General features: G+C 38.9%; 2 non-coding genes across 2 annotated transcripts; one reads left to right on the top strand and one right to left on the bottom strand.

Moving 5' to 3' along the window:
- The first annotated feature begins 1,496 nt into the window (after window positions 1–1,496).
- LOC148576959 (small nucleolar RNA R71) lies at window positions 1,497–1,600 on the top strand. The gene has a single exon (XR_015903492.1). It is a non-coding gene; the product is annotated as a small nucleolar RNA R71 (small nucleolar RNA).
- Window positions 1,601–22,658: 21,058 nt separating this feature from the next.
- On the bottom strand, window positions 22,659–22,766 carry LOC148576960 (small nucleolar RNA R71). The gene has a single exon (XR_015903187.1). It is a non-coding gene; the product is annotated as a small nucleolar RNA R71 (small nucleolar RNA).
- Window positions 22,767–24,792: the final 2,026 nt, after the last annotated feature.

Raw genomic sequence — 24,792 nt, forward strand, 5'->3', positions numbered from 1 at the left:
ATGACAAAGTCTATGGGAAGGAAGTATTTCCCAACCTTTCCCAACACATTTTCCACCACTCCTATTGCTTGTTTTTGAGTTTTGTCTGCCAGCCTGATGACTACATCTGTGGGCATTATCTCATTGATCTTTAGCCTCTTCACCAGGGATAAGGGCATTAAGTTGATGCTTGCTCCCAAATCGCAGAGTGATTTATCAAACATTGTTTCTCCTATGGCACAAGGGACATGAAAACTCCCTGGATCTTTTCTTTTTGTAGGCAATTGTGGTTGAATGAGGGCACTGCATTCCTTGTTCATCACTATAGTTTGGCCTCCCTTGAGTGAGCTTTTCCCGGGAAGCAGCTCCTTCATATACTTGATGTATGCAGGAATTTGTTAAATAGTCTTGATGAATGGTATGTTGACATGCAGAGATGCAAACAAATCTAGAAACCTTGAGTATATTCTCTTCTCCACAGCACCATTGAGCAGTTGAGGAAAAGGTGCATAGAGTCTCAGCAGCTCCTATTTTGAGATTTCTGGTTCTTGGTAATCTTTTTCCTCCTTCTCTGCTGAGGTGTCTCCAGGTTGTTCTGCCGACTTGTTTGGCTTATCCTCAGTCTCCTTATCACTTATAGTGACCATCTTGCAATCTTCCCATCTTACTTTCTTTGTTTCACCTCTCGGATTCTTCTTTGTGTCACTTGGGAATCCATCTATAGGTTTGGGAATCTGCTCAGAGAGATACCCACTTGGGATTTCAACCTCTTGATTGTGTCTTCCTAGTTCTTGAAATGGGCTCGCACTTCCTCCTTGAATGCCTTGTTGTCTTGAATCTCTTTGACTATGCCTTCAAGTAGATTCTCAATCCTTGAAAATCTGTCATCAAATGATGGTAGATTGGGATTAGAGGTGGAAGGATGAGGAGGGTTATTTTGGTTTTGATAGGAACGTGGAGAGGTGTTGTTATGGGGGTGTTGATATGGTCTAGATGTGAAATGTTGGTGGGCTACATTGTTGTTGGGATTTGAACGTCTTTGATCTAGGCCTTGGTCTTGTTGATTTCCCCACCTAAAGTTTGGGTGATTTCTCCAGCCAGGGTTGTAGGTCTTAGAGTATGGATCATGGTTTTGCCTAGGAGAATATCCAATGTTGTTGGCTTGCTCCTGACTACCTTCTGCTTCTTCATTCACTCCTTCTTGGGTTGTTGATGAAGTAGTGATTGCTGCTACTTGGTTCCTCTCCATCTTCTTGGTGAGGTCAGCCAGCTGCTGGGTAATGAGCTTGTTTTGGGCCAGCAGAGCATCTACATTGTTTAGCTCCATTACTCCTCTAGTGTTGCCTCTTTCAGAAACATAGAAATAATCATTCTCTGCTACTGTTTCAATGACATCTATGGCTTCCTCAATGGTCTTCTTCTTGTTCAAAGATCCTCCGGATGAATGGTCTACTGCCTTATTTGATTCATATGACAGGCCTTCATAGAAAATGTGCAGCTGTACCCATTCGTTGAACATGTCAGGTAGACACCTCCTTGTCAGGTCCTTAAACCTCTCCCATGCTTCATAAAGAGTCTCACCATCTTGTTGCCTGAAAGTTTAGACCTCAGCTCTCAGCCTATTGACTCGTTGAGGAGGGTAAAATCTTGCTAAGAATTTGTTCACCACATCTTCCCAGGTTGTCAAGCTCTCCTTCGGGAAAGACTCCAGCCACTTGGCTGCCTTATCCTTGAGTGAGAATGGAAATAAGAGCAGTCTATATGCGTCAAGATGAACACCATTAGACTTCACTGTGTCACATATTCTCAGGAAGGTGGTTAGATGTTGATTGGGGTCTTCTTGGACACTTCCTCCGAACGAACAGTTGTTCTGAACAAGGGTGATGAGCTGTGGTTTTAGTTCAAAATTGTTGGCATGGATGGTTGGCTTTTGAATGCTACTTCCACAGTTTCCTAGGTTTGGATTGATGTAAGAGCCTAAAACTCTTCTATCCTCCCCAGCATGATTTGCTCGACCTCCTCCGCCATGGTTGTGAGCCTCTTCTTCATGATGGTTTTCCATATTTTCATCCATGTTTGGTTCAAAGTATTCCTCCTCTTCCTCAGCACCAACTACTCTCTTTCCTCTTGCTTCCCTCCTTAATCTAAGGAAGGTCCTCTCAGGTTCAGAATCAAAGGAAGTTGAAGCCCCGCTTCTTCTCCCTGTCATACAACCAACAAAGCACAAGCAAGGAAAGTAAATGCAGAAAGTATTCTGTTAGAATTACTGTTAGTGTGAGTGATGCAATATATCAAACAGTTAGTGGGTTAGTGAACTGAATTGTAAATAACAAAAAAAATGAAAAAGTAGGGGGAAGGGAAGAAATTAACTAAAACTGAAAGTAAATTACTCAAACAGAAAATTAAATCAAACAAAACAAAAATGCTCAATCTAGTTATCTTCTAATTTAATCATTGTTGATGCACAATCAATCCCCGGCAACGGCGCCATAAACTTGATGCACGGAAAACTTGTCTCATAACAAATTTCCTTCGGCAAGTGTACCGAATTTTTTGTCAAGTAAAAACTCACAATAGAGTGAGGTCAAATCCCACAGGGATTGATTGATCAAGCAACTTTAATTAGAGGAATGTTCTAGTTGAGCGAATCAGAATTTGGGTTGAGAATTACAGAAAATTAAATGGCGGGAAAGTAAATAACAGAAAAGTAAATGCTAGAAATAAAGAGCTGAATGTAGATGACGAAAAGTAAATTGGAGAATCTTAAATGGGAATGGGGTAATTGCTCATAAAAGTAAATGACAGAAAATAAAGAGAATGGGTAAGATCAGAAATGGGGAGTTCATTGGGCTCAGGAGATGTTGCATTCTCCGGATCAATTTCATTTTCATCTCTTCCTTAATCAATGCACTCATTGATCTCCTTGGCAATCTTAAGTGATCGAATTACAATTCCTTGTAATTCAATCTCTCAAATCTTGATCAATAGCCAATTCCTTGGTCAATTGCTCATGAGAAGAGATGAAGTATGGTAACTGATTATACCACATGCATTTCCCAAATCAAGTGTTGAGAGGATTATAGTCATATATCCATCCAAACCCAATTTGGTCCAGCATGAGAAAGCATTTCTAGCATGATCTCTTCATTCCTCTTTCAAGGTTCAGAAGAGATCCAAGTTTGAATAGCTTCTTTTCCAAGATAACTACCCAATTGGATGAAGATCGAAAGCTTTCAAGTAAAATCAAGAGAAAAGATAGAAGAGGAATAATGAAAACTAGTATTGATCCATCAAATTACAACAGAGCTCCCTAACCCAATGAAAGGGTTTTAGTTGTTCATAGCTCTGGAAAATGAAAACAAAGATGGAGAATACATGATGAAATTAGAAGTGCAGAGAAAGTAAAATACAGAGAGTAATTCTATGCCAAGAGGCTCCCTATAATTTCCAACTCCTCTTTTAATTCAAAGCTACTCCTATATATACTACTCTTCTGATCTTCTAGTTGGCTCTTCAAGTCTTGGGTATGCCTTTGGATTTTGAGTTTGAAGCAGTTATCTTCTTCATTGGGCTTAGTTTTACTTACAGAGAGAAAGTGTGAAGTGGGCAGAGACTTTAGCTCAGGACGTTAGTGGTGTTAACGTTTAAGTGGAAATGTGGGTTCGAGAACGTTAGTGACAATCACCTTTTTCACTAACATTCCTCACCAAAGTAAGAGCCACGTTAACTCCAATGTTAGTGGCACAAATGTTGTTACTAACGTTGCCTCTTTGTCCTTCGCACACGTTATTGGGACTTACCTTTCCCAATAACGTTGAGAAGTCTCCTCCTTCCTTATGTTAGAGTCCACGTTAACTTAGTTAACGTGGCTCCTTAACGTAGGCTTGCCAACCTTCGAGAACATTAGTGACACTTACCTTTGTCACTAACGTTCCAATGTGCCCCTAGCTCCCACGTTAGAGTCCACGTTAACTAGGTTAACGTGGCCTTTAACGTGGCTGTGCTAGCCATCTCCAACGTTAGTGACAAAGGTGAATCTCACTAACGTTGGCTCATCATCTCTCCTCCTCACGTTAGCTTCCACGTTAACTAAGTTAACGTGGGAGTTAACGTGGCTCATTGTGGCTTGTGTGGGCTTCTTCCGACGTTAGTGACAATGTTAGGTGTCACTAACGTTGGCTATCACCTTCCTTCTTCACGTTAGCTTCCACGTTAACTAGGTTAACGTGGGAGTTAACGTGGCTTATTGGGACTTGTGTGGGTTAATCCCAACGTTAGTGACAATGTTTGGTGTCACTAACTTTGTCGATCACCTACTTTCTTCACGTTAGCTTCCACGTTAACTAGGTTAACGTGGAAGTTAACGTGGCTTATTGTGACTTGGCCAACGTTAGTGACAAAGTTGAATGTCACTAACGTTGGCTTCCCCTTTACTTCTTAACGTTAGAGGCCACGTTAACTAAGTTAACGTGGCTCTAAACGTGGCCACTTATGAGCTTGGTCCAACGTTAGTGACAAAGGTAAGTGTCACTAACGTTGGCTCCATTTCCTTTCCTCCACGTTAGAGTTCACATTAACTTAGTTAACGTGACTCTTAATGTGGGCAATGATGGCTTCGAGAGCGTTATTGGCGATTACTTTTCTCATTAACTTTGCAAGTTACTCCCATTCCACATTAGGAGTTACGTTAGTTAGATTAACGTGGCTGCTAACGTGGTTCTTCCTTGCTTTCTTTGTCCTGAAATCAAGCAATAGAGTGCATCAAAGTTCTAGTCCAAGTCATGGGAAATACAACATCCAATTTGTCATTAAAATCATGTAAAATCCTCATGAAATCATGTAAAGTTCACAATGTATGCTTGAATCAAGATGTAAGTGAATATCTACCCAAAACTAGCTTATTTCCGAAGGAAATGCATGAAACTACCCTAAAAACAGTAAAGAAAAGGTCAGTGAAACTGGCCAAAATGCCCTGGCATCAATTGCTGGAGTTCTTCTGGGATCTTCAGAGTCCTCTCCAGGTACAGGTTCCTGGAGGTTGCTAACACCGGATACTTCAGCTCGCAGTATCGGTTTGCAAACTTAATGGGATTAGTAGCAGGGAGTAGCTGGTCAGCCTTCTCCTACGGGGTAAAGTGTATCTCCCGCCAGGAGTCATCATGCATGATGTCCAGGATGGACATGGAAGATTCTCCTCTTTTCCGTTTGCCAGTTGTGGCCTTTTCCTTTCCTTTTCTTTGGGTGTCAGACATCCTGAAAAACAGAAAACCAAGATATAATAAAAACAGAAAAACAAGTAGGCAAATCACAAAATAAGCATATAGTGGCAAAAGAGAAGTGGAGTAATGAAAATTAGTTAAGTAAATGTGCATTAAGGATTGAATAGGAGTTAAAAGTCCGAGAAGAAAAATTAACAATCCAAAATGTAGTAGAAATCATGTTAAGTAGGAAAAATTATCATCATGCCTTGGTTAGAAGGATAAAGAGAATAGTGAAAAACCAGAAGAGATGCTTTGAAAGCTTAGGTTGGTTAGGAATGAAAAAAGAGTTTAAATTAGTGAATTAGTAAAAAGTGGGTTAGAGTAAGTGGCGTGATGAGCATTTTCTAAGTTACAAGCATTCGCAATTAGAAGCTACAGTTAACTCATATCCAAACAAGGGAATCATGTTAATGATGAATCAGAAATTGGAAGCTAAATATCAAAAATGCAGATTATGAACCAGGAAATCAAAAAGAATAAGAAAACTTGCCTTGGTATTCATGAATTGGTTTGGTAAAAGCAGAGTAAAGCAGAGTTCAAAGTGCCAAAACCAAGACATGAATAGAAACAAAACAGTTTACAGAAAATTGGGCAGCATTCCGGCTAAAAGTGGATGTTCCCGGAAATTAAACAGTAAGCAGGACAGTTCATATGAAACAAAAATATAGCTGCAATTACATATAAGGAATATGAACATGGAAAAGCAGTGTAAAGAGCAGCAGGAAATAAGAAATTACAGCATATGAACAATACTAACAGTAACATCAGAATTGCAAAATTAAAAAAATAGGTAGCAAGAACAGCGCAATTAATCAGACCTAAATCCAATAACCACATCCTAGGCTACCTAACCACCTAGAATCTACTACAACATGCATATCTAACTAGCCTAAATATGAACATAAACAGAAAAATATGTAATTAACTAGGAACTGAAAGAAAGGTGGCGTTTGGCGGAACCTCGAAGGCGTATGAAAGAAGGTGGGGCAGAGAGATGGCTGGGGGATGGTGGTGGTGGCAGCTGACGCGGCAGTTGCGGGTGGCGCGGCGGCGGTAGGGGCTATTCGGAGGCAGGGGGTTTCGGGTAGAGTAATGGGGAGGGGAGAGAAAGGGGAGGGACGGGAAGGGGTGAGGGTGGTGGTGGGAGGCACGGCGGTGATGGCGGCGCAGTGGTGGTCGCAGCGGGGGTGGCAGTAGTGGTGGAGGGAAGAAGAGGAAAGAAGAAGAAGAGAGAGAGGGAAGGGGGAAGGTGGGTGACGTTGCGGTGGTAGACGGTGGAGCAGCGGCATAGGGGGGCACGGTGGCGAAGGGCAGAGAGGGAGGGAGGGGTTTGGTAGGGAGGAGGAAGAAGAAAGGGGTTGGGGGGCGCGATGGGGTAGGGTTCACGTCACAGGGGGTTAATAAATTTAAATCCACACGATCGCGTGGGGCACGCGGTCGCGTGGCTGAGGTGGAATGGGTAAATAATCAATGACACGATCACGCGAGGCAGGCGATCGCGTCACTGGAAAAAGTGCTAAACGCGCAATTCCAGCGTCGTTTCAACGCAACTCTCTGTCTCCTTTGGGATGTTGTGCAATCCATGCGACACGATCGCGTCGCTCATGCTGTCGCGTGGGATTGGTGTTGTGCAAGGGACGCAATCGCGTCATGGACGCGACCGCGTGGATCATTTTGTGCAAAATGTACAACAGCTGCACGATTCCAGCCTAACTTTCTGGGCGTTGGATCCTTACGTCGATTTCTAGGTCACGCGGCCGCGTGAATGACGCGGACGCATGGGGGTTGTTTTTCGCAACTGACGCGATCGCATGAGTGATGCGGTCGCGTCGCACGCCCTTTCTCTCTTTTTTTTATGCAGGTATGCAATTATGCAGTATGCAATGCGAATGAATAATATTCAGGTTCAATTGAAAAGGAAAACAAAAATAAATAACACGAAATAAAACTGAAAAAGAAACGACTATACTATGGTGGGTTGTCTCCCACCTAGCACTTTTAGTTAAAGTCCTTAAGTTGGACATTGGATGAGCTTCCTGTTATGGCGGCTTGCGCTTAAATTCGTCCAGAAATCTCCACCAATGTTTGGAATGCCAGTAGCCTCCGGGGTCCCAAACTAGGCATGTAAAGCTTCTGAGCAGCTTCAAACAGATTCTCAGGCTCCCGGGTGATGAATGTCAGAATAGATTCTAGGATCCCAAACTTTGCTTTTAAATCCGCCTCCGTCTTGATCTATATTTTTCCATCCGGGCGGTTTAAAAATTAGATTCTCACCACGATGACCAAACATTTTCCGAGATCCATTCGATTGATCACGATGCCAATCCGTGCACTTCGAGTAGAAGCGTGGAACCTTATTGAACCTTGTGCACCAGCTCTGAGTACGAGCCATTTCCCTCTTACTCTTAAAGCCGCAGAGAGCTCTAAGCTGGGCATCTGTTTCAAGCAAACCATATTCAAGTGTGAAAATAAAGCTAAAGGTTAAGGATTGTACCCATTTAAAGCTTGTATTGGGTGGTAATGGCCTTGGGGTCGGTGTTTCCAGTGGTTCTGTGAGTTTTACTCCCTTGTGCTCTTCGGTGAATTTCTTCACTTCCTTGCAGACTTCTTCAATTGCATCCATGTCCTGATCAAAGCCTTCTATGTCTTCCTCATCACTTAAGTCATAAACGGGAGGTTGAGAGAAATCTACCTCCGCATCATCTTCGTATTCACTTGGGGAAGATTCTTCGATCTCAGAGAATTCACTTGCTGATGCAAGTTCATTACTGGGAGAACTTGACTTGAGATTATCATCATCAAGGAAACTTGCTTCTTGGATTATTCCGTCTGGTTCTTCATAAGAGACTTGCTTTGGGAGTTGTGCACTATCCTCCTTAGCATCAATTGTGACGTTTTTGATAGAGTTCTCCATAACTCTGGATTCCCATGGAAGTTCAGCGTCTCCTAAGTCTTCAACCAACTCTTCTTCGTTTACAATGACAGCTTCCTCTACCTGTTCCAATACGAAGTCATGCCCTGTTCTGTCCACTAAAGTTTCTAGTGTCTCCTTCATGCTACGCTCTTCTTTAGATTTCCCACATGGGGATGTGGGAGGTCCTTGAATGTTCGAATGTCTAGAAGATAATTGACTTACAGCTTGCTCCAATTGATGAAGGGTTGTTTGAAGTTGATCTACTGTTTCCTTGAGGTGAACCTCTGATTCTCGGGGTGATGAAATTAGACGTGGTACATGGGGAAGTGGTGGTGTTTGGGAGTAATAGGATTGGGATTGGGATAAATGAGGATCATATGGTAGTGAATGGTGAAAAGGAGCTTGTGAGTGTGGTGGTTCGAAGTTATGTTGAGAGGATGGCCTATAAGCACAGGGTGGGGTTTGTTGGTAACTACAAGGTTGTCCACCATGTCTATTGGCTTGGTATGCATTGTAGAATGGTCTTTGTCCATGATATCTTGGAGGGTGTTGTTGCCTAAAGGGTTGATCAGATCCTCTTGGCTCCATCCATCTTTGATTGCTCTCACCTTGATGCATGTTCCTGTTATAACTTTTACTCCTTTCAACAACATTAGAACCAAACTCAAAGCGAGAGGAGTGAGAATTCATAGTAGCTAATGGAAGTAAAAGGAGAAAATAAAGACAAATAAACAAGTAAAAGAAAAATATTTACAATAACCAATAATAAGGCACACGATTGCAGATCCCCGGCAACGGCGCCATTTTGACGTTAGGATTTTTGCTAGTAAAGAATTTTATAAAAATAGTCGCGTTGTATATATAGTTTCTAAACCAACAGAAATCCCTTCGTACAAACGTTTTGGTTGTCACAAGTAACAAACCCTTTAAAAATTGATAATCAAAGTATTTAAACCTCGGGTCATCTTCTCAAGGAACTGCAGGGAACTATGTTCTTATTATTGGTTATGAAGATTGTAAATTGGGGTTTTGAAGATGAGGGACAAGTAATTTAAATTGCAATTAAAATAAGTAAAGGACTGTAAAATAAATAAATAACTGTAAAATAAACTTTTGGCAAGGTATGAGAAATTAGAAATCCTATCCTAGTTATCCTTATCAATGATGATGAAGATTGAATCTTTATTCCACTTAGTTAGCCTTTACTTAAAGTAAAGAAAGGTCAAGTGACTAATTATGTTGATCTTCAAATCCTAGTTAATCCCTAAGGAAAGATTGGGATTATTGAAGTTCAATTCAACTAGCAAAGATAACAATTATCAATCATGTTGAGTTTGATAACTCCTGAGTTACTGATTTCTTAACCAAGACCAAAGGGGAAAAGTAAATTTACTGGAATAAAATTGTCTTTAGATTGGAAGCAACAGTAATATAAATAAAAGAAAGCAATCATAAACTGAAATACCTCAAATAACATTAATTCAAAGAGTAATCTGTAACATAGAAGAATTCGTAAATTAAATTGAGAAGATAAATAAAAAGGAATGTTGAACCTGATAAAAAGAGATAATCCTGAAAACAAAAGAAATCCTAATTCTAAATCCTAAAAGAGAAAGGAGAGAACCTCTCCCTCAAAAACTACATCTAATTCATGAAAAAGCAACTAATTGGAGATTCTCCTCTTGAATGGATGCATTCTCCCACTTCATAACCTCTGATATGTGCCTTCTTGGCTTAGATTTGGGCTAAAAAGGGCTTCAGAAATCGCTGGGAGCGTTTTCTGCAATTTCTGGTGCGTGGCCTCTGTCACGCATCCGCGTGGGTCACGCGGTCGCGTCATTTGAAGTTTTCCTTGTCATGCGGTCGCTTCAGTCATGCGTCCGCGTCATATGCGTTTCGCTTAAGGCGCACGATCGCGTCAATGATGCGGTCCGTCACTATCATTTTGCGCTGGCATGCTGCCGCGTCGTTCATGGGATCGCGTCACTGCCAGTTTCTTCAAAAACTTCGTTTTATGCTTTCCTTCCAATTTTGTATGTTTCCTTTCCATCCTTTAAGTCATTCCTGCCTTAGAAGATCTGAAACTACTCAACACACGAATCACGGCATCGAATGGAAGTAAAGGGTAATTAAAATAATTATTTTTAAAGCATAGGAAACATGTTTTTCACATACATCACATAATAAGGAAGGGAAAGTAAAACCATGCAATTTATATGAATAAGTGAGTGAAGGATTGAATAAATCACTTAAATTAGGCACAAAGTATATCATAAAATATGGGTTTATCACTTAACTTTACATTCAGCAATTCCCCATTCCCATTTACATTCAAGTCATTTATGATTCTGCACTTTACAATCTGCCATTTATATTTCCGAACTATATTGCTTTTCTTTATATTCTAGTCATTTACATTTATGTTATTTATAATTCTGCACTTCACAATCCTATTGATCCGCTTGACAAATTCATCAATTGATTAAAACTGCTCGAATTTGCCAATCTCTGTGGATACGATCCCACTCCACTGTGGGTTATTTCTTGACGATAATTTTGGTGCGCTTGCCAAAAGAACTAATTCACCAATTTTTGAATGGGGTGTGAATTCTAGTCATCAAGTTTTATGACGCCGTTGCCGGGGATTGTCTTAAATTTGATAGTGATTAAATTGATTGGAGAGCTAGATTAAGTGATAAACTATTATTTTATGGTTTATATTGTGTTTAATTGCGTGGTTTTATCAAATCTTTACCCACTTATTCATTAAATTAACATGTATTTACAATTCCTTCCCAAAATTACTCCATGGTTGAAAACTCGCCTCCTAGAGATTTTTAATTATGTATTTTAATTCTGCTTTATTCCATTCGATGCCGTGATCTGTGTGTTAAGTGTTTCAGGCTTTATACGACTTGAATGACTTGGAGATTGGAAATGAGGCTTGCAAAAATGGAAGAAACACAAGAAATTGAGGAGATGACCAGCGAGAAGTGACGCGGACGCATGACTCACGCGACCGCGCGAAATAGAGGAAATTGTAGTGACGCGCTCACGTGCCTGACGCGAGCGCATGGATTGGAAACTGCACTAGTGACGCGAAGGCGTGGACGACGCGCACGCGTGGCAAGGCAAGACGCTGGATGACGCGAACGCGTGGATGACGCGATCGCGTGACGTGCGCGATCTGCAGAATTCACTGGGGGCGATTTTGGGCCCTGTTTTGACCCAGTTTTCAGCCCAGAAAAGCAGATTAGAGCCAGGGAACATGCAGAGACAAAAAAAAAAACAACATTCATTCCGCATAATTTTGAGTTTTAGATATGATTTTACTCCTCCTCTAGCTTTTTCTCTCTACACGTTCATAGTTCTTAGGATTTTGATTTTATTGCTTTTTGGATTGGGATATTGAGAAGAGTTATTACCTCCGTCAAGACTTCATCACTCTAGTTTGTTTCCTTACTTGTCACTTACTCTTTCATATCCTTATTTTATTCAGAGTTACTCTTGAACTATTTTTAGAATTTATTAATACAAGAACTATTTTTATTTTTATTGATCCCTTTGATTACTATTTATCATGTCTTTCTTTATTTTCCTTTCTTATTTCATGAATTTCACAATTATAATGAGCGAGTAGTTCCATAACTTGATTGGGAGTTGATTGAAAGGAGGACCTTGAGTTGGATGCTCAAGAGTAAAATTATAATTGGGATTAGCGTTGGGTCGCCATCTAATCACTAACACTAATCCTTCCCAAGGGAGAGGATTAGAACTTGTGAATAGAAACTGACTTCCAACTTGCTTGACTTTCCTTTATCCGGTAAAGGATAACTGAGCAGACAACCTTCAATTATCAATTGATCTTGAGAGAACTCCATCAAGGATAGGACTTCCAACTAATCTACTCCCGGTCAAGGTTTTTATTTAAATTACATAATTTCTCTGATTTAATTTCCTATCTACCAAACTCAAACCCTTTTGGAAAACATCTGATTAATAAAATAGCACATCTTTCTGCAACTCGTTAGGAGATGACCTGGGATTCATTTTCCAAGTATTTTAATTCTAATTTTGTGACAACCCTTTTAAATTGATAAGCAGAATTTTGGTTGGTTGAGAACTATACTTGCAACGCATCTCATATAATAATTTCTTAACTCGCCAATTTCTGCCACGTCAATTTTTGGCGCCGTTGCCGGGGAGTTGTAATAGAGTGCTAAGTTATTGATTGGAATTTATTTATTTGAATTTTATTTTATTTTTGCTACTATGAGCTGCATGTTTCTTCCGTTAAATGACGTGTTCACTTTCTGATCCAAGCTTGCCAGTATTTGATCCTGAGATTGAAAGAACTATTTCACGTATAAGGCAAGCTCGGCGTCGGTTAGTCCTCTCCGAGGGTGAATCTGAAACGTCACTTGAGGGAGAAACAAGCTCCCGTTCTACTGATTCGGTTGATTTACGTGCAGGTGACATGGCAGCACCTAGGAGAGTTACTATCCAGGAGGTGGGAGCCTCTGATTTCACATTACAACCGTTTCAAGCGTATCACCCAGCGGTGGCTACAGATTTTAAAATAAAGACTGCACTACACAACTTAATGCCTAAGTTTCATGGCTTACCTGCTCAAGAGCCTATCAAGCACCTCAGGGATTTCCAAGCAGCCTGTTCTACTATCAGGCGTGATGGTGCAGATGAAACTTCTATTTTGTTAAAAGCTTTCCCATTCTCTCTTGAGGGAAAGGCGAGAGAGTGGCACTACACTCAACCCGCAGCAACTGTTTCTGACTGGGATACGCTTAGAAGAGAATTTTCGGAAAAATTCTTTCCAGTTGAAGTTACTGATAAACTGAGGAAAAACATTTCCATGATTGTTCAGGACGAGTCCGAGACTCTCTACGAATACTGGGAGCGCTTCAACAATCTTCTGGAAGCATACCCCCACCATATGATTGACAAGATAGTGTTGCTCGGCTACGTCACACAGGGCATGAGGCCCCAAGATAAGACCACATTGGAAAGTGCTAGCAATGGGTCTATGAAAAAGTATAAGACCACTGATGAGGCATGGCAATTGATCAGCGACTTGGCTGAATCTACTAGGAATCAGAGGCAGAAATAAAGCCAGGTAAAAGCTATTGCAGAAGTATCCTCTAGCAGAGAGACTTCTGCTCTAACTCAGAGTATCTGTGAAATGACCAACTTACTGAAGCAGATGCAGTTGAGTCAACAACAAGCTCAGCAAGCTTAGCCCTCTCCACCATAGCAAAGCCAACAGTTGGTTCCACAAAGAGTATGCGGGATCTGTGCTGATTATAGCCATTATACTGATGAATGTCCGCAGCTCCAGCAGGAAGACAACACTGTGGCAACCACTCATAACTTCTATGACCGTTCCAATCAAGGATACAATCAAGGTGGTAGCTACAACCATGGATGGCAGGACAATTCAAACCAAGGTTGGAGAGATAATTCTAACTAGGGCTGGAGGGACAACAATAACAGAGGAGGCAGAGACAATCAGGGAAATCAGAGGTGGAATAATAACAACAATAGGCAGCTGAACTAGAACCAGCCTTACAGAACAACTCACCTGAGGCAATTTCAAGGACCACAGCACAACCAACAGCAGACCTGTCAGATCACTTATCCCTCTTCATCTTCTAATGATGAGTTACTACAATCTATTGATCGGAGACAGCAGGCCATGGAAAACAACCTTACTTCTACTCTAAATGGTCTGAACTCTACCTTTCAAGCTCTTGTATCACAGATTGGATCACTAAATAACTCCAATAACCAGCCTTTGAGCTCCAGCGGAATCCCCTCTCAACCATTGCCCAATCCAAAAGGTGGCATCAATGCCATCACCCTAAGGTCCGGAATCACACTGCAAGAGAGGAATCAGGAGGAGCCAATCCCATCAGAACACACCTCAGCTGAAGAGGTGGTGGAACTAGAGGATGCTGAAGAGGAAGAGGTCATACAAGACATGGTTGAAGAAGAAGAAGCTCAACCACAGAAGGAAGCACCAAAGGAGGCAGACCCTGCAGGAAACGCCCTCCCTATTCCATTTCCACAAATTGCAAGGAAGCCCAGGAAGAAGATAGAACTTGATCCCAAAATGGTAGAAATATTCAAAAAGGTTGAGGTAACTTTTCCCCTTTTTGATGTTATTCAGCAGGTACCTAAATACGCAAAGTTTCTAAAAGATTTATGTATACAGGAAGACAAAATTAATGAATTAGAAACTATTCCTTTAGGTAGTTCTATATCTGCTTTAATGGGAGGTATACCTGAAAAGTGTAGTGATCCAGGTCCATGTATGGTTAATTGTACTATTGGTGGTGTGATATTTTCTGACTGCTGATGAGCGGATAATTTATACGCTTTTTGGCATTGTTTTTACATAGTTTTTAGTATAATTTAAGTAGTTTTTAGTATATTTTTATTAGTTTTTAAATAAAAATCACATTTCTGGACTTTACTATGAGTTTGTGTGTTTTTCTGTGATTTCAGGTATTTTTTGGCTGAAATTGAGGGACTTGAGCAAAAATCAGATTCAGAGGTTGAAGAAGGACTGCAGACGCTGTTGGATTCTGACCTCCCTGCACTCAAAGTGAATTTTCTGGAGCTACAGAACTCCAAATGGCGCGTTCTCAATTGCGTTGGAAAGTAGATATCCAGGGCTTTCCAGAAATATATAATAGTCCATACTTTGCCCGAATTTAGATGACACAAACTGGCGTTCAACGCCAGTTCCATGCTGCATTCTGGAGTTAAACGCTAGAAATAGGTTGCAAAGTGGAGTTAAACGCCAGAAACAGGTTACAAACTGGCGTTCAACTCCAAGAAAAGCATCTACATGTGTAAAGCTCAATGCTCAGCCCAAGCACACACCAAGTGGGCCCCAGAAGTGGATTTCTGCATCATTTACTCATTTCTGTAAACCCTAGTAACTAGTTTAGCATAAATAGGACTTTTTACTATTGTATTTACATCCTGAGTTTTATCTTCGGATCAATTTTAGTCTTGGTTACTCCGGTTCCCCTCTGGGGCCGAGACCAATGAACTCCATTATCACTTATGTATTTTCAATGGTAGAGTTTCTACACACCATAGATTAAGGTGTGGAGCTCTGCTGTTCCTCATGAATTAATACAAAGTACTATCATTTTTCAATTCAATTCAAGCTTATTCCGATTCTAAGATATTCATTCGCACTTCAATATGAATGTGATGATCGCAACATTCATCATCATTCCCAACCTATGAACGCGTGCCTGACAACCACTTCAGTTCTACCTTATATTGAATGAATATCTCTGGGATTTCTTAATCAGAGTCTTCGTGGTATAAGTTAGAATCCATGTACGGCCATTCTTGAGATCCGGAAAGTCTAAACCTTGTCTGTGGTATTCCGAGTAGGATCTGGGAAGGGATGGCTGCGACGAGCTTCAAACTCGCGAGTGTTGGGCGTAGTGACAGACACAAAAGGATCAACGGATCCTATTCCAGTATGATCGAGAACCGACAGATGATTAGTCATGCAGTGACAGCGAATTGGACCATTTTCACTGAGAGGACAGGATGTAGCCATTGACAACGGTGATGCCTAACATACAGCTTGCCATAGAAAGGAGTATGAATGATTAGATGAAGACAATAGGAAAGCAGAGGTTCAGGAGGAACGAATGCATCTCTATATGCTTATCTGAAATTCTCACCAATGAATTACATAAGTATCACTATCTTTATTTTATATTTTATTTATCTTTTACTTATTAAATTTCCATAATCAATTGAATCCGCCTGACTGAGATTTACAAGGTGACCATAGCTTGCTTCAAGCCGACAGTCTCCGTGGGATCGACCCTTACTCACGTAAAGTTTATTACTTGGACGACCCAGTGCACTTGCTGGTTAGTTGTGCGAAGTTGTGACAAAGAACTAAGATTATGAACGTGCGTATTGAGTTTTTAGCGCCGTTACCAAGGAATGGAACCATCACGATTTCCGCGCACCAAGTTTTTGGCGCCATTGCCGGGGATTGTTCGAGTTTGGACAACTGACGGTTCATCTTGTTGCTCAGATTAGGTAATTTTATTTTATTTTTAAGCTCTTTTATTTCTTACTTTCAAAAAAAAAAATTTTTTATTCTATGTTGTTCAGAATTTTTAAGAATGAATTCTAAAGTTTCATGAAGCACGTTGAAGCCTGGCTGGCTGTAAAGCCATGTCTAATTCATTTGGACCGAGGCTTCCACTTATCAGCATATGAAGTTGGATGAAGTATCAGCTGTTGTATGTCTAATTTGTATCTGCTAAAGCTTGGTTGGCCATTGGCCATGTCTAGTGTTTTGGACCGGAGCTTTCACTGAAAGCTTGGCTGGCTAGTGAGCCATGTCTAATTCCTGGACCGAAGCTTTAGACTAACATTGCAGATTCCTGAAATTCTTATAAAAAATTTTGAAATCCTTATTTTTCTTTTTCAAATTAATTTTCGAAAAATCCAAAAAAATTAATAAAATGATAAAAACCAAAAATTTTATGTTTCTTGTTTGAGTTTAGTGTCAGTTTTTAAGTTTGGTGTCAAATTGCATGTTGTTATTTTTCTTGCATTTTCGAAAATTCATGCATTGCATTCTTCATGATCTTCAAGTTGTTCTTGGTAAGTCTTCTTGTTTGATCTTTAAAATTTCTTGTTTTTCATATGCATTTTTAATTTGTTAGTGTCTAAAAAATTAAAAATGTTTAAGTTTGGTGTCTTGCATGTTTTTCTCTTCTTCAAAATTTTCAAAAATAAGTTCTTGGTGTTCATCTTGACATTCAAAGTGTTCTTGGTGTTCATCTTGACATTCATAGCGTTCTTGCATGCATCATGTGTTTTGATCCAAAATTTTCATGCATTGAGTCTTTTTGATGTTTTTCTCTTTCATCATTAAAAATTCAAAAATAAAAAAATATCTTTCCCTTTTTCACTCATAAATTTTCGAAAATTTGAGTTGACTTTTTCAAAACTTTTTAAAATTTAGTTGTTTCTTATTAGTCAAATCAAATTTTCAATTTAAAAATTCTATTTTTTTCAAATCTCTTTCAAAAATCAAATCTTTTTCATTTTTTCTTTCATATTTTCAAAAACTTTATGATTGATTTTCAAAATCTTTTTCTTATTTCTAATTCATATTTTCGAAATTAATGCTAACAATTAATGTGATTGATTCAAATTTTTTAAGTTTGTTACTTGCCTAGTAAGAAAGGTTCAATCTTTAAACTCTAGAATCATATCTTTTTAGTTTCTTGTTAGTCACGTAATCAACTTTAATTTTCAAAATCAAATCTTTTTAAATTTCTTTTTCAAATCTTTTTCAAAATAAATTTCAATCACATCTTTTTCAAAAGCAATTTCAAAATCTTTTCTAACTTCTTATCTTTTCAAAATTAATTTTCAAATCTTTTTCAACTAACCACTTAACTTTTTGATTGATTTTAAAAGTTTACTATTTCAATCATATCTTTTTCAAAACCACCTAACTAACTCTCTCTTTCTAATTTTTGAAAATCCCTTCCCTCCTTTTCAAAATTCCTCTTTAATTAACTAATTGTTTTAAACTTTAATTTAATTTAATTTAATTTTTCCTTTTTTTAAATTTTCAAATTTTCACTTTAATTTTAAATTAAAAATAAAAATATTTTTATTTTAATTTGTTTAATTTTCAAATTCTCTCATCTCTCATCCCCTTCTGATTATTTATTCATCTACTAACACCCCTCTTTCACCCAAGAATTCGAACTCATTCCTCTCCCTTGTGTTTGGATTCTTATCTTTTCCTTCCTCCATTATTCTCTTCTTATACTTACATAAGGAATCTCTATACTGTGACATAGAGGATTTCATATTTTCTGCTCTCTTCTTTTTCATATGAGTAGGAACAAGGATAAGAACATTCTTGTTGAAGCTAATCCTGAACCTGAAAGAACTCTAAAGAGGAAGCTAAGGGAAGCTAAAGTACAACTCTCTCGAAAAAATCTGACAAAAATTTTCGAAAAAGAAAGAGACATGGCCGAAAATAACAACAATGCAAGGAAGATGCTTGGTGACTTTACTGCACCTAATTCCAATTTACATGGAAGAAGCATCTCAATCCCTGCCATTGGAGCAAACAATTTTGAGCTGAAACCTCAATTAGTTTCTCTGATGCAACAGAATTGCAAGTTTTATGGACTTTCATCCGAAGATCCTTTTCAGTTCTTAACTAAATTCTTGCAAATCTGTGATACTGTTAAGACCAATGGGGTTGATCCCGAGGTCTACAGGCTTATGATTTTCCCGTTTGCTGTAAGAGACAGAGCTAGAATATGGTTGGACTCTTGATGAGCGGATAATTTATACGCTTTTTGACATTGTTTTTAGTATGTTTTTAGTATAATCTAGTTACTTTTAGGGATGTTTTCATTAGTTTTTATGTTAAATTCACATTTCTGGACTTTACTATGAGTTTGTGTGTTTTTCTGTGATTTCAGGTATTTTCTGGCTGAAATTGAGGGACTTGAGCAAAAATCAGATTCAGAGCTTGAAGAAGGACTGCTGATGCTGTTGGATTCTGACCTCCCTGCACTCAAAATAGATTTTCTGGAGCTACAGAACTCGAAATGGCGTGCTTTTAATTGCATTGGAAAGTAGACATCCAGATCTTTCCAGCAATATATAATAGTCCATACTTTGCCCAAGTTTAGACGACGTAAAGTGGCGTTCAATGTCAGCTCTCTGCTCGATTCTGGAGTTCAGCGCCAGAAATGGATCAAGAACCAGAGTTGAACGCCAGAATTGGATCAAAACCTGGCGTTCAACTCCACAAATGGCCTCTGCACGTGCAACACTCAAAGCTCAGCCTAAGCACACACCAAGTGGGCCCCGGAAGTGGATTTATGCATCAATTACTTACTTCTGTAAACCCTAGTAGCTAGTTTATTATAAATAGGACATTTCACTATTGTATTTGACATCCTGAGTTTTATCTTTGGATCATAGAGTCTTGGTTACTCCGGTTCCCCTCTGGGGCCGAGACCAATGAACTCCATCATCACTTATGTATTTTCAGCGGTAGAGTTTCTGCACTCCATAGATTAAGGTGTGGAGCTCTGCTGTTCCTCAAAGATTAATGCAAAGTACTACTGTTTTCTATTCAATTCACCTGTTCCGCTTCTAAGATATTCATTCACACTTCAACCTGAATGTGATGAACATGACAATCATCATCATTTCCTATGAATGCGTGCCTGACAACCACTTCCGTTCTACATTAGATTGAATGAGTATCTCTTAGATCTCTTAATCGGAATCTTCGTGGTGTAAGCTAGAATGATGGCGGCATTCAAGAGAATCCGGAAAGTCTAAACCTTGTCTGTGGTATTCCGAGTAGGATTCAATGATTGAATGACTGTGACGAGCTTCAAACTCGCGATTGCTGGGCGTAGTGACAGACGCAAAAGGATAGTAAATCCTATTCCAGCATGGTCGAGAACCGACAGATGAATAGCCGTGCCGTGACAGGGTGCGTTGACCATTTTCACTGAGAGGATAGGATGTAACCATTGACAAGGATGATGCCTCCAGACGATTAGCCGTGCCGTGACAGGGCATTTGGATCATTTTTCCGAGAGAAGACCGAAAGTAGCCATTGACAATGGTGATGCATTACATAAAGCCAGCCATGGAAAGGAGTAAGACTGATTGGATGAAGATAGCAGGAAAGCAGAGATTCAGAGGAACAAATGCATCTCTATACGCTTATCTGAAATTCTCACCAAGGAATTACATAAGTATTTCTATCCTTCTTTTATTAATTATTTTCGAAAACCCCATTACTATTTTATATCCGCCTGACTGAGATTTACAAGATGACCATAGCTTGCTTCATACCAACAATCTCCGTGGGATTCGACCCTTACTCACGTAAGGTATTACTTGGACGACCCAGTGCACTTGCTGGTTAGTTGTGCGAAGTTGTGAACCATGGTATTGGCATCGTGTTTTTGGTGCCATTGCCAGGGAAAGAAAGAGCGATGAATTTTACATAATCAAAGTGTAATCACAATTTTTGCGCACCAAGTTTTTGGCGCCGTTGCCGGGGATTGTTCGAGTTTGGACAACTGACGGTTCATCCTGTTGCTCAGATTAGGTAATTTTCTTTTTGTTTTGTTTTCAAAAATTTTTCAAAAATCGTTCAAAAATTTTTCTTTTGTTTTAAAAAAAAAATGTGTTTTCAAAAATATATTTTTCTTCAGAATTTTTAAGAATGAATTCTAGTGTTTCATGATGATTTGTTGAATCCTAGCTGGCTGTAAGCCATGTCTAATCTTTTGGACTGGGGCTTCAACTTATCATCACAAGAGATTCTCACATACTTAGTTGCTCTATACATGAAAAAATTTACATGCTAAAGCTTGACTGGCTGTTAAGCCATGTCTAACCCTCAGATTGGAGCTTTAGACTAAAGAGCAAGATTCCTGGAATTCATATTAAAAATTTTGGAATCCTTATTTTTCTTTTTCACAATAATTTTCGAAAAAAAAAATTCATAAAATCATAAAAATAAAAAATATTCTGTGTTTCTTGTTTGAGTCTTGAGTCATGTTATAAGTTTGGTGTCAATTGCATGTGCATCTTGCATTTTTCGAAAATTCTCATGCATTCATAGTGTTCTTCATGATCTTCAAGTTGTTCTTGGTAAGTCTTCTTGTTTGATCTTTGCATTTGCATGTTTTGTGTCTTTTCTTGTTTTTCATATGCATTCCTGAATTCTTTATGTCTAAGCATTAAAGAATTCTAAGTTTGGTGTCTTGCATGTTTTCTTTGCATTAAAAATTTTTCAAAAATATGTTCTTGGTGTTCATCTTGACATTCAAAGTGTTCTTGGTGTTCATCTTGACATTCATAGCATTCTTGCATGCATTCATTGTTTTAATCTAAAAATTTCATGCATTGCATCATTTTTCTTGTTTTTCTCTCTCATCATTAAAAATTCAAAAATAAAAAAAATATCTTTCCCTTTTTCTCTCTTAAAATTTCGAAAATTAGATTTGACTTTTTAAAAAAATTTTAAAATCTAGTTGTTTTTATGAGTCAAATCAAATTTTCAATTTAAAAATCTCATCTTTTTCAAAATCTTTTTCAAAAATCAAATAATTTTCAAATTTCTTAGTTATTTTCGAAAATTCCAAAAATATTTTTCAAAAATCTTTTTCTTAATTTTACATCATAATTTTCCAAAATAACATCACCAATTAATGTTTTGATTCAAAAATTTTAAGTTTGTTACTTACTTGTTAAGAAAGATTCAAACTTTAAGTTCTAGAATCATATGTTGTGATTTCTTGTGAATCAAGTCATTAATTGAGATTTTAAAAATCAAATCTTTTTTAAAAACTAATTTCTATCATATCTTTTCAAAAATATCTTCTTATCTTATCTTTTTCAAAAATTTGATTTTAAAATATCTTTTCTAACTTCCTAACTTCTTATCTTTTCAAAATTTGTTTCAATTAACTAACTAACTTTTTGTTTGTTTCTTACCTTTTTCAAAACCACCTAACTAACTCTCTCTCTCTAATTTTCGAAAATATCTTCCCTCTTTTTCAAAATTTCTTTTTAATTAAGTAATTATTTCAATTTTTAAAAATCTTAATTTTCGAAAATTACTAACATTTTTCAAAAACTATTTTCGAAAATTACTAACTCTTTTTCAAAAATTATTTTCGAAAATCCTCCCCCTCTCTCATCTTATTCTATTTATTTATTATTCTACTAACATCTCTTCCTCACATCACTCACCAAATTCGAACCCCCCTTTTCTATCTGTGTTCGAATTTTTTCTTCTTCTTCTCTTCTTCTACTAACAATAAGGAACCTCTTTACTGTGACATAGAGAATTCCTCTTCTTTTCTTTTTCTCTTCTCTTTCTTATGAGCAGGGACAAAGAAAAAGGCATTCTTGTTGAAGCTGATCCAGAACCTGAAAGGACTCTAAAGAGGAAACTAAGAGAAGCTAAATTACAACAATCCAGAGACAACCTTATTGAAAATTTTGAACAAGTAAAGGAGATGGCAGCCGAACCCAACAACAATAATGCAAGGAGGATGCTTGGTGACTTTACTGCACCTAATTCCAATTTACATGGAAGAAGCATCTCTATTCCTGCCATTGGAGCAAACAACTTTGAGCTGAAACCTCAGTTAGTTTCTCTGATGCAGCAAAACTGCAAGTTTCATGGACTTCCATCTGAAGATCCTTTTCAGTTCTTAACTGAATTCTTGCAGATCTGTGATACTGTTAAGACTAATAGAGTAGATCCTGAAGTCTACAGGCTCATGCTTTTCCCTTTTGCTGTAAGAGACAGAGCTAGAGTGTGGTTGGATTCTCAACCCAGAGATAGCCTGAACTCTTGGGACAAGCTGGTCACGGCTTTCTTAGCCAAGTTTTTTCCTCCTCAAAAGCTGAGCAAGCTTAGAGTGGATATTCAAACCTTCAGACAGAAAGAAGGTGAATCCCTCTATGAAGCTTGGGAGAGATACAAAGGACTGACCAAAAAGTGTCCTTCTGACATGCTTTCAGAATGGACCATCCTGGATATATTCTATGATGGTCTGTCTGAGTTATCTAAGATGTCATTGGATACCTCTGCAGGTGGATCCATTCACCTAAAGAAAACGCCTGCAGAAGCTCAAAAACTCATTGACATGGTTGCAAATAACCAGTTCATGTACACTTCTGAAAGGAATCCTGTGAATAATGGGACACCTATGAAGAAGGGAGTTCTTGAGGTTGATACTCTGAATGCCATATTGGCTCAGAACAAAATATTGACTCAGCAAGTCAATATGATTTCTCAGAGTCTGAATGGAATGCAAGCTGCATCCAACAGTACTCAAGAGGCATCTTCTGAAGAAGAAGCTTATGATCCTGAGAACCCTGCAATAGCAGAGGTAAATTACATGGGTGAACCATATGGAAACACCTATAATCCATCATGGAGAAATCATCCAAATTTCTCATGGAAGGATCAAAAGCCTCAACAAGGCTTTAATAATGGTGGAAGAAACAGGTTTAGCAATAGCAAGCCTTTTCCATCATCCACTCAGCAACAGATAGAGAATTCTGAGCAGAATGCATCTAGCTTAGCAAATTTAGTCTCTGATCTATCCAAGGCCACTATAAGTTTCATGAATGAAACAAGGTCTTCCATTAGAAATTTGGAAGCACAAGTAGGCCAACTGAGTAAAAGGATCACTGAAATCCCTCCTAGTACTCTCCCAAGCAATACAGAAGAAAATCCAAAAGGAGAGTGCAAGGCCATTGACATAACCAAAATGGCCAAACCCAATGAGGGAGAGGAGGACGTGAATCCCAAGGAGGAAGACCTCCTGGGACGTCCAGTGATCAATAAGGAGCTTCCCTCTGAGGAACCAAAGGACTCTGAGGCTCATCTAGAGACCATAGAGATTCCATTGAACCTCCTTATGCCATTCATGAGCTCTGATGAGTATTCCTCTTCTGAAGAGAATGAGGATGTTACTGAAGAGTAAACTGCCAAGTTTCTTGGTGCAATCATGAAGCTAAATGCCAAATTATTTGGCATTGATACTTGGGAAGTTGAACCTCCCTTGTTCATCAATGAACTAAGTGATCTGGATCAACTGACATTGCCTCAGAAGAGACAGGATCCTGGAAAGTTCATAATACCTTGTACTATAGGCACCATGATCTTTAAGGCTCTGTGTGACCTTGGTTCAAGAATAAACCTCATGCCCCTCTCTGTAATAGAGAAACTGGGAATCTATGGGTTGCAAGCTGCTAAAATCTCATTAGAGATGGCAGACAATTCAAGAAAACAGGCTTATGGACAAGTAGAGGACGTGTTAGTAAAGGTTGAAGGCCTTTACATCCCTGCTGATTTCATAGTCTTGGATAATGGAAAGGAAGAGGATGAATCCATCATCCTAGGAAGACCTTTCCTGGCCACAACAAGAGATGTGATTGATGTGGACAGAGGAGAATTGATCCTTCAATTAAATGAGGACAACCTTGTGTTTACAACTCAAGGATCTCTCTCTGCATCCATAGAGAGGAAGCATAAAAAGCTTCTCTCAAAGCAGAGTCAACCAAAGCCCCCACAGTTAAACTCTAAGTTTGGTGTTGGGAGGCCACAACCAAACTCTAAGTTTGGTGTTGAACTCCCATATCCAAACTCTAAGTTTGGTGTTGGGGAGTCTCAATAATGCTCTGAACATCTGTGAGGCTCCATGAGAGCCCACTGTCAAGCTACTGACAGTAAAGAAGCGCTTGTTGGGAGGCAACCCAATTTTTATTTATCTAACTATATTTTTCTTAGTTATATGTCTTTATAGGTTCATGATCATGTGGAGTCACAAAATAAATATAAAAATTGAAAACGGAATCAAAAACAGCAGAAGAAAAATCACACCCTGGAGGAAGCATCTGCCTGGCGTTCAACGCCAGAACAGAGCATGGTTCTGGTGCTGAACGCCCAAAATGGGCAGCATCTGGGCGCTGAACGCCAGAACAAGCATGGTTCTGGCGTTCAACGCCAGAAATGGGCAACAAATGGGCGTTGAA

Source organism: Arachis ipaensis, chromosome B1, assembly GCF_059453495.1.
Source record: "Arachis ipaensis isolate K30076 ecotype BB chromosome B1, ASM5945349v1, whole genome shotgun sequence".
In the NCBI taxonomy this organism is placed as follows: Eukaryota; Viridiplantae; Streptophyta; class Magnoliopsida; order Fabales; family Fabaceae; genus Arachis; species Arachis ipaensis.